We start from the raw sequence: 12,433 nt of genomic DNA, 5'->3' as shown, positions 1-12,433 counted from the left end.
AAAAAAAAAAAAAAGATATATATATATATATAGAGAGAGAAATGACCCACCTTTAACAGTGTAAGGCTAACCTTTCACAGCTCTGCAGATACATGCTGTTTTCACCCTGTGCTGCACATTGCTTTGACACATCCCAACTTCAAGTGTCCTTTATGAATATTTTAAAATTTCATGACTCAGATCTGTCAGCTGTAATTGCTCAGCGTATATTAATTTTGACACAGTTGCAGCGACCGCTGGGATTACAAGACGCACACATTTTTGAACCTGCTGGCTAGTGCATGGGCTGTTTCGTTTATAAACGGAGTATTACATCATTATTATTGTTATTGCATTTAATTTTTCAAATATGTCCACCCAACTGTTTGAAGAGATGTTCTTTATTGACATCAGAAGGTCATCGGTGTGATGAGCAGCTTCACTGCAGTCATGCCAGACTGATGCAGTGGATGAAATATTCACTGTCAGAAAACTGAGTGCACTGTAAGTACTTCCACTCAGTCTCAGGGCTAATCTGGAGATGTGCTGGAGGGAAAGGAGAGCTCTTCTTCATGAATTAAGTGCCACTGATACTGAATTCCGATTTAAATGGATTACTCAGTAAAAACATATGCATAGGAAGTGACCATACAGGGTGGCGTACTAAGCGATTATCTAATGGCAGGAAGCTTATTTAGCAAGGTGCGTTCAGCGGCTGCATGGTTACATCGCACAGACACTTGCTAATCACTCCGAAGCAACGTGCCGTATAAATAAAACCTTAATATTTCACCACAGATGAGCTGTACAGTTAACCACACAACAAGCCATATTAGATGTTAGATATTTGCTTTAAATCACTTCAAAAAGCTCCAACACCACAAACACAGTCAAATGGTCAATTCACTGACTCAAAATACCGGAGGTGACAGTCTAGCAGAAAGCTAGGAGCCTGGTTGGAAATCATTTCCCACTCAGCTGCGTCATAAAACAAAACATTCCGCCTGTAAAGTTGTTAACAAAGCTGAAATTGCCTTCCGAGACCGAACAAAAAAGGAAAACTGTGCATTTCAGCACAAATATGGAGAAAAATTTATGGAGAAAGCCTCGAGTGGCCACTGAGGAACTGCACTTTTTGGCCCTTCTCTTCTGGCTTTGTTTTTCACCCTCAGGGTTCCTGCTTAGTGGAAACAGCTAGCCTGAAGCTGAATCCATAGTTCTGCTTTTGTGTCAGTTTGCGTAGGTATTCGGCTATGCAGAGTGAATGATTTTGGGTATACAACCTACACAAACGTGCTTGAGCTCAGGGGTGATGCTATGTGTAGACTCAATGCTGCATAGTTGAAATATGAGCTTGAATAGGGAAAAGGAGCAACAGTGGCGTTCACCACGAAGAATGAGAAACGTGAAAAATAAATAATCAAAGATCAACAAGGCAACAGCAAAAGTACAGGCAGTTTTTCTGTTTTTTATTTTTAACACTCGGTTTTGCCTTCAAACCTGAACTGGATAAGCCCCCAAAAAAGGATGGAATCACTTCACTACAGAGAAACTCTTTGTTTTCTATGACTTTGGGTTTCTCTGCAGCAGGTGCTAAAGGGCTAAAGGATCAACAACAACACAAGCAAGAGCAGCCCACAGACTGCCTGTTCCAGATATTTTCATCACTGCCCTCTGCCCCCCTATTGACAGCACAGAGCTCCAGCATGTAGACCATGACCTGCAAAGATCTGTGTAGGCTCTAAACAGGATCAATGCACAGCCATGCCGGACCTTGAATCTGACTAGAAGTACTTTTACCTTTCAGTGATTAACATGCCCAATAGTTAATTTATTGAGGAAGAGATTTATTTGTTTACCTTGGGCCAAGCCAAGTTCATTGCTTATCTCTGCTGCAAACCAAGTTTTCCATTTGGAAGCTGCCATAGGTCTTGTCAGAACCAGTTTTGCACTGATGAAAGATGTGGGAGTTCTCCTTTCATATAAATTCAGAACAACTTGCATACTCACATCTTTCTTATTCGCAGTTGTTGCCATTTTTCTGTCATTCTTAATTCTACTTACTAACTCTGATTGGTAGAGTCGTTCTCTAACTACCAGAAACAACCTGCAAAAAGACGTGCATGGAAATTCAGAGGTCTGAAAGCATGCTGACCATGATACTAACACACAAACTGTTGCTGTGTATTTTTATGTTTACATGTCTCTGAAGAACACAGAACTATAAATTCATATTTCAATCAAGAGGAATGATCACAGAGACAAAGTGTGTTTATCATTACAGGAATCTTAGAACAACATTTTAGTCCATTTCTATAACCGCAGGAAGTGGCCATGTATTTTGGTAAGAACAGTAAGTATGGATTATGATTTGTGCAAAGTTGGCAGCCTACAAAGGGCACAATTCATGTTTTCTATCAAAACATTTTTCAACTTTGTTCAGCCACTGAAAAGCATCAGCAAAACAATAATGCATTGTTTGAGTGTGCAGGGAAGCATGCAGGAGAAGCTCACCTTCATGAAGACAGAGTTTAGCTTTTTAGTCGGGTTCATTCACTGAACTGAATCCAGGTTACTCGTTGGTTTGGATTTTTTATTTTGTTTACTCTGGGCTTCCCTCGATGCCTTGACAGTTTTTAAGCAACTTTAAACATCACAGATTGAAAAGCCATAAAGCCTAGTATAGCCCTGCTCAATCACACGAGACAGAGAGAAGCAACATCGTCTAGAATTTCATTCACTGATTTCATTTTTTATTTGCTTTTTGCACATAAGGATGTGGAGGAAAGGCTTTGCACATTAAAGTAATGCAAACGAATATTTTTTTTTCTGCCACTATTACAACTTAAAGAGGTGGAAGGATAAACATGCCTGATTTATTACAGCTTTTAATCTAGAATTCCATCATCCCTAATCATTGCAAAGTGTGCCATTCCTTTCATTACATAAGAAAATGAAACTATGCATAAATATCGCTGCTATGAATGAAGTCATGACTTCAAACTGAAAAATTCATGTGACGGTTGCTTTTTATAACCATGGAGACATGAAGAAAATTGGATTTTAAAAAGCTAAAGAATGCCTCAAGTAGGTCAGTGTTATGGCAATGCCAAAATCTAGTGTCTAAAAAAGCTGAAAACTGGAATCAAAGAGGTTTGAGTATTAAACTGGCAGCGGTGATAAAGCCGGAGCAGCTGTGCAGAGGCACCACCTAAGCCTCTTTCTGAGTCAATAAAAACCCCGGAGGGCTTTTATTAAAGGGTATCTTTGAAGGAAAATCTGTCACAACATAAATTTACTGTAGTCAGGTTATATTTGACTGAGACTGTGCAACACTAACTACGCACCACAACGGACCGGTTACCATGGCAACGGACCGGTTACCATGGCAACGGACCGGTAACCCATGGCAACGGACAGTTAACCCATAACAACGCATGTAAACGCATGGCAACAGACAGTTAACCCATAACAACGCATGTAAACGCATGGCAACGGACAGTTAACGCATGGCAACGGACAGTTAACCCATGGCAACGGTCATATAACCCATGGCAACGGACAGTTAACCCATAACAACGCATGTAAACGCATGGCAACGGACAGTTAACCCATAACAACACATGTAAACGCATGGCAACGGACAGTTAACGCATGGCAACGGACAGTTAACCCATGGCAACGGACCGGTTACCATGGCAACGGACCGGTTACCATGGCAACGGACCGGTAACCCATGGCAACGGACAGTTAACCCATAACAACGCATGTAAACGCATGGCAACGGACAGTTAACCCATAACAACGCATGTAAACGCATGGCAACGGACAGTTAACCCATAACAACGCATATAAACGCATGGCAACGGACAGTTAACCCATAACAACGCATGTAAACGCATGGCAACGGACAGTTAACCCATAACAACACATGTAAACGCATGGCAACGGACAGTTAACCCATGGCAACGGTCAGGTAACCCATGGCAACGGACCGGTTACCATGGCAACGGACCGGTTACCATGGCAACGGACCGGTTACCATGGCAACGGACAGTTAACCCATAACAACACATGTTAACGCATGGCAACGGACAGTTAACGCATGGCAACGGACAGTTAACCCATGGCAACGGTCAGGTAACCCATGGCAACGGACCGGTTACCATGGCAACGGACCGGTAACCCATGGCAACGGACAGTTAACGCATGGCAACGGACAGATAACCCATGGCAACGGACAGTTAACCCATAACAACGCATGTAAACGCATGGCAACGGACAGTTAACGCATGGCAACGGACAGTTAACCCATGGCAACGGTCATATAACCCATGGCAACGGACAGTTAACCCATAACAACGCATGTAAACGCATGGCAACGGACAGTTAACCCATAACAACACATGTAAACGCATGGCAACGGACAGTTAACCCATAACAACACATGTAAACGCATGGCAACGGACAGATAACCCATGGCAACGGACAGTTAACCCATAACAACGCATGTAAACGCATGGCAACGGACAGTTAACCCATAACAACACATGTAAACGCATGGCAACGGACAGTTAACCCATGGCAACGGTCAGGTAACCCATGGCAACGGACCGGTTACCATGGCAACGGACAGTTAACCCATAACAACACATGTTAACGCATGGCAACGGACAGTTAACGCATGGCAACGGACAGTTAACCCATGGCAACGGTCAGGTAACCCATGGCAACGGACCGGTTACCATGGCAACGGACCGGTTACCATGGCAACGGACCGGTAACCCATGGCAACGGACCGGTTACCATGGCAACGGACCGGTAACCCATGGCAACGGACAGTTAACCCATAACAACGCATGTAAACGCATGGCAACGGACAGTTAACCCATAACAACGCATGTAAACGCATGGCAACGGACAGTTAACCCATAACAACGCATGTAAACGCATGGCAACGGACAGTTAACCCATAACAACGCATGTAAACGCATGGCAACGGACAGTTAACGCATGGCAACGGACAGTTAACCCATAACAACGCATGTAAACGCATGGCAACGGACAGTTAACGCATGGCAACGGACAGTTAACCCATAACAACGCATGTAAACGCATGGCAACGGACAGTTAACGCATGGCAACGGACAGTTAACCCATGGCAACGGTCAGGTAACCCATGGCAATGGACAGTTAACCCATAACAACGCATGTAAACGCATGGCAACGGACAGTTAACGCATGGCAACGGACAGTTAACCCATGGCAACGGACCGGTTACCCATGGCAACGGACCGGTAACCCATGGCAACGGTCAGGTAACCCATGGCAACGGTCAGGTAACCCATGGCAACGGACCGGTTACCATGGCAACGGACCGGTTACCATGGCAACGGACCGGTAACGCATGGCAACGGACAGTTAACCCATAACAACGCATGTAAACGCATGGCAACGGACAGTTAACGCATGGCAACGGACAGTTAACCCATAACAACGCATGTAAACGCATGGCAACGGACAGTTAACGCATGGCAACGGACAGTTAACCCATGGCAACGGTCAGGTAACCCATGGCAACGGACCGGTTACCATGGCAACGGACCGGTAACCCATGGCAACGGTCAGGTAACCCATGGCAACGGACCGGTTACCATGGCAACGGACCGGTAACCCATGGCAACGGACCGGTTACCATGGCAACGGACCGGTAACCCATGGCAACGGACCGGTTACCATGGCAACGGACCGGTAACCCATGGCAACGGACAGTTAACCCATAACAACGCATGTAAACGCATGGCAACGGACAGTTAACCCATAACAACGCATGTAAACGCATGGCAACGGACAGTTAACCCATAACAACGCATGTAAACGCATGGCAACGGACAGATAACCCATGGCAACGGACAGTTAACCCATAACAACGCATGTAAACGCATGGCAACGGACAGTTAACGCATGGCAACGGACAGGTAACCCATGGCAACGGACCGGTTACCATGGCAACGGACCGGTTACCATGGCAACGGACCGGTAACCCATGGCAACGGACAGTTAACCCATAACAACGCATGTAAACGCATGGCAACGGACAGTTAACCCATAACAACGCATGTAAACGCATGGCAACGGACAGTTAACGCATGGCAACGGACAGTTAACCCATGGCAACGGACAGTTAACCCATAACAACGCATGTAAACGCATGGCAACGGACAGTTAACCCATAACAACACATGTAAACGCATGGCAACGGACAGTTAACGCATGGCAACGGACCGGTTACCATGGCAACGGACCGGTTACCATGGCAACGAACCGGTAACCCATGGCAACGGACAGTTAACCCATAACAACGCATGTAAACGCATGGCAACGGACAGATAACCCGTGGCAACGGACAGTTAACCCATGGCAACGCATGTAAACGCATGGCAACGGACAGTTAACGCATGGCAACGGACAGTTAACCCATGGCAACGGACAGTTAACCCATAACAACGCATGTAAACGCATGGCAACGGACAGTTAACGCATGGCAACGGACAGTTAACCCATGGCAACGGACCGGTTACCATGGCAACGGACCGGTAACCCATGGCAACGGACAGTTAACCCATAACAACGCATGTAAACGCATGGCAACGGACAGTTAACCAATAACAACACATGTAAACGCATGGCAACGGACAGTTAACCAATAACAACACATGTTAACCCATGGCAACGGACCGGTTACCATGGCAACGGACCGGTAACCCATGGCATCCTCACCCCTTCCTGTTACGTGTTGCATGTTGTCCATTGTTTATTTACCTCTCACCAGTCGGCAGCGTCCGCCATGTTTGTCTGTGCTAAATGTCATCTGCGGTGTGCTCAACAGCTATTTGGTCAACAGGCTCTAGAAGAAAACAGAATCAAACTTACGTGAACACAGTCTGTATCCACACTTTTGTTTCCTCTGTGACAGCCATCCTGTTTGGTAATCTGCAAACTCAAGAGCTTGTTGACCACTGTATCGTAACCAGAGTGGTTACTTTGTAACGTCCTCATTGTTTAGTGTTACTGATTTGCCAAAATCACCATCTCAAAGCCTTGAATTTCTCCGTTTTGAAGCACAACTTCTAGCAGTTGAAATACAAGGCTATGGGAATGTGGCATTCCTGCCACATTTGCTAATTTTGTAGCTCTTATGGACAATTTCAGCTTTAACCCAAAGTTTAAACTGCACAAGTGTTTCCAGATTTTCTGGATTTGAAAATTATAACAATAAACACTCAGTTGTCAGTTTATTAGGGAGCTCAAACTAATGCAGACTAACAACAGTCCTGCAATAAAGGCAACTTTTCATAGTTTCATCTTCATTGTAAAAAAGAGGAAGTGTTTGTGGTGCTGTTTTCATGTACTGCATTATACAGTAAGGTGTTCCTATTTGCTTTTATTTTTTTAGCTTAACCTCATTTACAGAAATGAGGGAACAACTGATATAAATTAGGTGTACCTAATAAAGTGAGAACTGAGTGTACATCCTCTGCTCTTCTTGCTTAAAAACACTCTTAAGAAATTGAGATGTAAACAGAAGCAAATGTCCAGATTGACCTCTTGGTCGTCTAACATGTGTGTCCCCCTGTCTCTCACCCCCCCTCTCCATGCCTACTCACAGATCTCCGAAACCAGCCTTTCCTGCGAGCGGACGCGTTGATCCGGAGCGGTTGGAAGAGACCCTAAACCACTTATTCGTCACTTATAGTCCCCTCCCTATTGTAACCCTTCCCTTTGTCCCAGTGGCGCATCTCAACCCTGAGGCTGCAGATCACAAAGACTGAAAAGCGAGGACAGGACAAAGCCCTTGTTTTAGCCCGGTAATTTATTTATTTATGGATGCCCTTTTACAACCACTTTAAATGAGCAGGCATGATTACAGAAGCACAACGCGCTACTACTCCTTCGTCACCGCGAGCAGAAGGCTTTCCCTGCTCTGTCGGCACTGACCTTTGGGAGGATGACCAGAGCACAGGTGAGGCCATCTGAGGACTGGAGGAGGAATTGTGCTTTCACTAACAAGTGCCTGCTAGCATGTGGATCTTAATGTGGACATTCCTAAAACCCATTAATATCCGAAGGTTACGCAGTCATAGCAGGATTTAAACTGGGAGGCAGCCAAGATAAATTGCCGACTCTTCTGCTGCTGCTGGGACGCCTGCCTTTAAGACACCTGCAAAAGCCTCCTGCAAATAACAGAGGAGGTGCGATGTTATAACAGACATTCGTGGACTGTTTCGCAGCGTTACGCCAAGTCTTCGAGACGCCTTCAATCAGACTTAATATTGTTTATTTTGATTGTATCTGGGAGCAAAGACCAAGAAATTTAAGATCAAATCACTAAATTACAAAGAAAAGAGAGCCAGTTTTTGGAAGCCTACACTACTAAAAAGAAAGATGTGTCAGACGTGATAAAACTTGATTTTGGGTAAACACCAACACATAATTACAGTCCAAAAGTCTTGAGTAAGCCCTCATTTCTTTTGCTTCCAAGGAGTCAAACTTTCCTGTAATACTTTCTTGCTCAAAACATGGTGAACTGGCACAGGCAGGACTTTTACTTTCCATAAAGAACAACTCCTCATACTTTCCCACAGTGTCACACCTTATTTTCCAGCTCTCGTTGATTGACAGATGATCGCTGCTCAAACTCTTTTATGCCTACTGCCTTAAAAACTACAGTGTGATTTCAGTGCTTAAAACTTGAGCTTATATAAAATAATCTCCAAAAGTCTTGAACTAACGCTCATTCTTTGTGTTTTGTATCAGAGTTGCCAGGCTTGTAAATTTTTAGTGGTCTTTATAAATAGTTTTTTAGGTTTTCTGCAGTTTAGTCAAAGTTTTTCTTCGGCTGCTTTGTCACTCATTTTGAGTCCTTGTACTTGACCATTTTCAGAGAAATATCTTTTGTTAAACCACTTAACACTGACCTATGAATCATTCAAGCAGAGAGAAGTCAACTAACTCAAGGGATGACTCAGTGTTGTGTCTACACATAACAGACAATTTAGCAGGGAACGCATTTTAAATTAGGACTTTTTTTGGTGTCTTTGTATTATAGTTCTGTTCTCCTGTTCGATAGGTTTTATGGTTCATTATAGGTTATGATGAGTTTTGGGTTGCAGCTGGATACTCTTCTGTTTGTTCTTTTCTCCTAGTGCCTCTGAGTTTCATTATCTCTATTTCTGGTTCACAGTTTCTTGTTTATATAGTTCCCCATTGTTTCCAGACTGTGTTCCTTATTAGGTTGGGCCAGTGGTTCCCAAACTTTTTTTTGCTAGGCCCCCTTTGTTTTACAAGAAAAATGTTCACACCTCAAACATTTAGCAAACAATTAAGCAATTTGTGCCTTTTTTCACGTCACGCTGTGCGCACGTTTTTGTTTATGTGAGATGAATTGCAGAATGGCAGATAGAGACAAAATACTGTTAATCTGACTATCTGCGGGTTTTACACGCTTACATACACACACACACACACAGTTACTGTCCCTCTATTTAGAAAGAGAGATTATTCAAGAATGTAACTGAAAATCACTTTTAATTGTTGTTTGTATTGTTTTATGTGTCTTGTTTTGTGTATTTAAATTCCTTGCACAGTAATCAAGTGGAGCACCCACAATTTAGTTCTACTTGCACACTGACAATAAAGGGCTAGTCTGTTCTACTTCAGCCAGTAGTTTTGAGGATCTTATCAAAACTGGTGTAATAGTAGAAGAAAAGTGCCACAAGATTTTTATCAACCATGAAATGCCAGCTAGAAAGCACTTAATTGGCAATGGGTTGATTTTTTCAGTATGACAGCGATTCCAAACACGCAGTGGAACACCATCAGTCATGGATTGGCCTCCCCAGAGCCCAGATATCAACATTATTGAAGTGGTGTGGGACAGAGAACAGGACAAAAAAGGCAGCCAACACCCAAAGAAGAGCTTTGAATGTCCTTCAAGAAGCCTGGAGAACTTTTCCTGAAGACTTAAAGAAATGACAAGAAAGCTTTGCTCAAAGAGCTCAGACTGAAGAATAAAGATTAAACCAATTATTGACATTTACATTGCTAAAACTGTACAATCCCTGCTGTTGCTTTAAATACTATATTTCTGTGTATGTTTGCATGTTTCAATAAATCACTGCATCTATTTCCCATTTTTCCTCACAAAATCTAAAGAAACGAGGGGTGACTCAAGACCTTTGCACAGTACTGTAGGACTTCATCTTTGAACACAATGACATATAGAAAAGGAAAGAATGGAGAGATTCCCTACTTCTCTCCCTATTTCAAAAAGTTTCCACACAATTAAATGACTTTTCTGCCTGTGAGCTGTGTGCACAAACATGCCATACTCAGCAAATGCAAACTGCAGACCTATTATCTGAACTGCTCATGCTGCGCACGTCCCCTCCGGTCCAGCTGCAAATCGATGGACTGTGTGGCAGCAGAGCCTGGGCGGGGCGGACAGATCTCAAATCAGTAGAAAGGCCATTTCTATTGATCTGGCTAAATCACTGGAGACAGATGCAACCCATTCAGAACTCTGGCAATCTATGGATCCTCCGTTGGGCTCTGACCTACATTACGATGACAAGTAAACACAACTTCAGAGGACACATCTTCCGTCTCTTCCTTCTGCCTCTTCTCTTCCTATCCCTCCTCTGTCCCAGGCTCACCCGCTACTGCTGCTGCTGCTGATGCCGTGGATTCCCCCCACCCCTCCCTCCCACCCCTGCAGCATGGAAAAGACACGTTTGTGCTAACAAGATTAATTAAAAAGTGGCTGTAAATGAGTCTTATTTTGGTATTTTGCAGCTGTGGGATGTATTTTTCCCCCCTAGCTCTGTGGTGGTTTCCGCTCAAGACGATTAGCTGTTGTGAATTGTTGCATATTTTTCCGAGATGCCCATTTTTGCATTTTTATGGTGGAGTCATTGCTCCTACATTTAGGGGATAATCAGCATTTGTCCTGGAGCACAGAAATCCGCTTCTCTCTTTTTGTATAGATTTGTTTGACATTTTGTCTGCGAAGAAGAGATACCCAGGCTGCTCCCCACCCACACAGACGTTAACGTACGAGGTCAGAGCGCCGAGCTCGTTTTCACACACTTACAGTAATGGGAATTAAAACAAGAGTAACTGACTGTAGCCCTGAGTAAGTGAAGAGTCACTGGATTCCAATTTCAAATGGGATGTGATAGCAACTGTTGGCTTCATTTGCATTAAAGTATGTGACATATACTAGGTAAGCACACATACACACACACAGATCTTGTGTTTTCTTTTTATGCAGTGCTTAGAAAAAGACTTGTTTCCATGACAATCTGGAAGCTGATGCACCTTTTAATGGCATGAAAGTATGTAATGAGAATTCATCCTAATGGCTTTGTTACACATTTCTGCTCTGTGAGAAAGAACTAAGAGACTAAAAGATAAAAAGTTGTAATAATACATAGTAATAACAGTTATAACATTACAGGCTAAATTACTCATATCTCTGTATGTGGAATGAAGAGCATAATTAGGACCTAATTTGTGTTTTTCACCCTCATTTTCTATTCTCTTTCTATTACCAGAGCAACGTCTGAGCTGACAGATCTGCAAGAGGATGCTGTCTCATGTAAACAGAGGTGATAAAACTCTCAAATACAGACTCTAAGTCAGTTGCTTGGGGAAATAAAATCCGAGAGAAACTAAGAAAAAACAAAAACAGGAGACTTTTGAGTTCAAATAAAACAGAACAAACTGAGAAATTGGGGAAACTTACCTTCAAAGATCAGTAAGTTACAAAAAAAGCATGAATAAAAATTTGGCCTGAGAGTGACACATGAGCTACAATAGTGCAGTTTGATGTATGTGCCCCGCTGTCCTCCTGTTTCAAAGCTCTACCAGCCTACTGAGCGGGATGCCACTTATCCCACCAATAGTTACTGTTATCATCTGTACCTCTTACAACCATGCTCACCTCCTTCATCTGTGACAGACCAGCAGGTCTGGCCTCTATCATTACAGCTATTCTCACAAACCCATTTCAGATTTGTCTTCTTGACCTCTTCCAATTCCCTTTTGGAACAATTTGGTTTTTGATACCAACATAGGCGCAAAATCCTGACGGCTCTGCTTGTTCTGCCATGACTCTATTGTCTGAGCGTAAGCACAGCCACGGTCACTTAAAAAAGTGAGTGTGTCCCACTTCAGTGCAAACCAAAGAAAAACAGGAAAGAATAGCATGTCTCAGCAACAGAAAAATATGTTATCTGCAACTGAGCATGAATGCCCGCTGATCGACACCATCATCAAACAGACACAAAATCTTTTACATGTTTGAGCAGCCACGTCAGAGCAAGTTTTCATTTCACGTCTCTCTCTCTCACCCATTTTAACAGCCACAGTAACAAAAAGCACCCGGGCCTCT

General features: G+C 43.4%; 1 protein-coding gene across 2 annotated transcripts in view; it reads right to left on the bottom strand.

Moving 5' to 3' along the window:
• The window catches only part of tspan4a (tetraspanin 4a), a 172,598-nt gene that overhangs the window by 104,594 nt on the left and 55,571 nt on the right, over positions 1–12,433 (bottom strand). The window lies entirely within an intron of this gene.

The sequence above is a fragment of the Aulonocara stuartgranti genome (genome assembly GCF_965226115.1).
Source record: "Aulonocara stuartgranti genome assembly, chromosome: 1".
Lineage (NCBI taxonomy): Eukaryota > Metazoa > Chordata > Actinopteri > Cichliformes > Cichlidae > Aulonocara > Aulonocara stuartgranti.
Note: the sequence above shows the minus strand (reverse complement) of the source record. Positions and strands in the feature narration are given on the sequence as shown.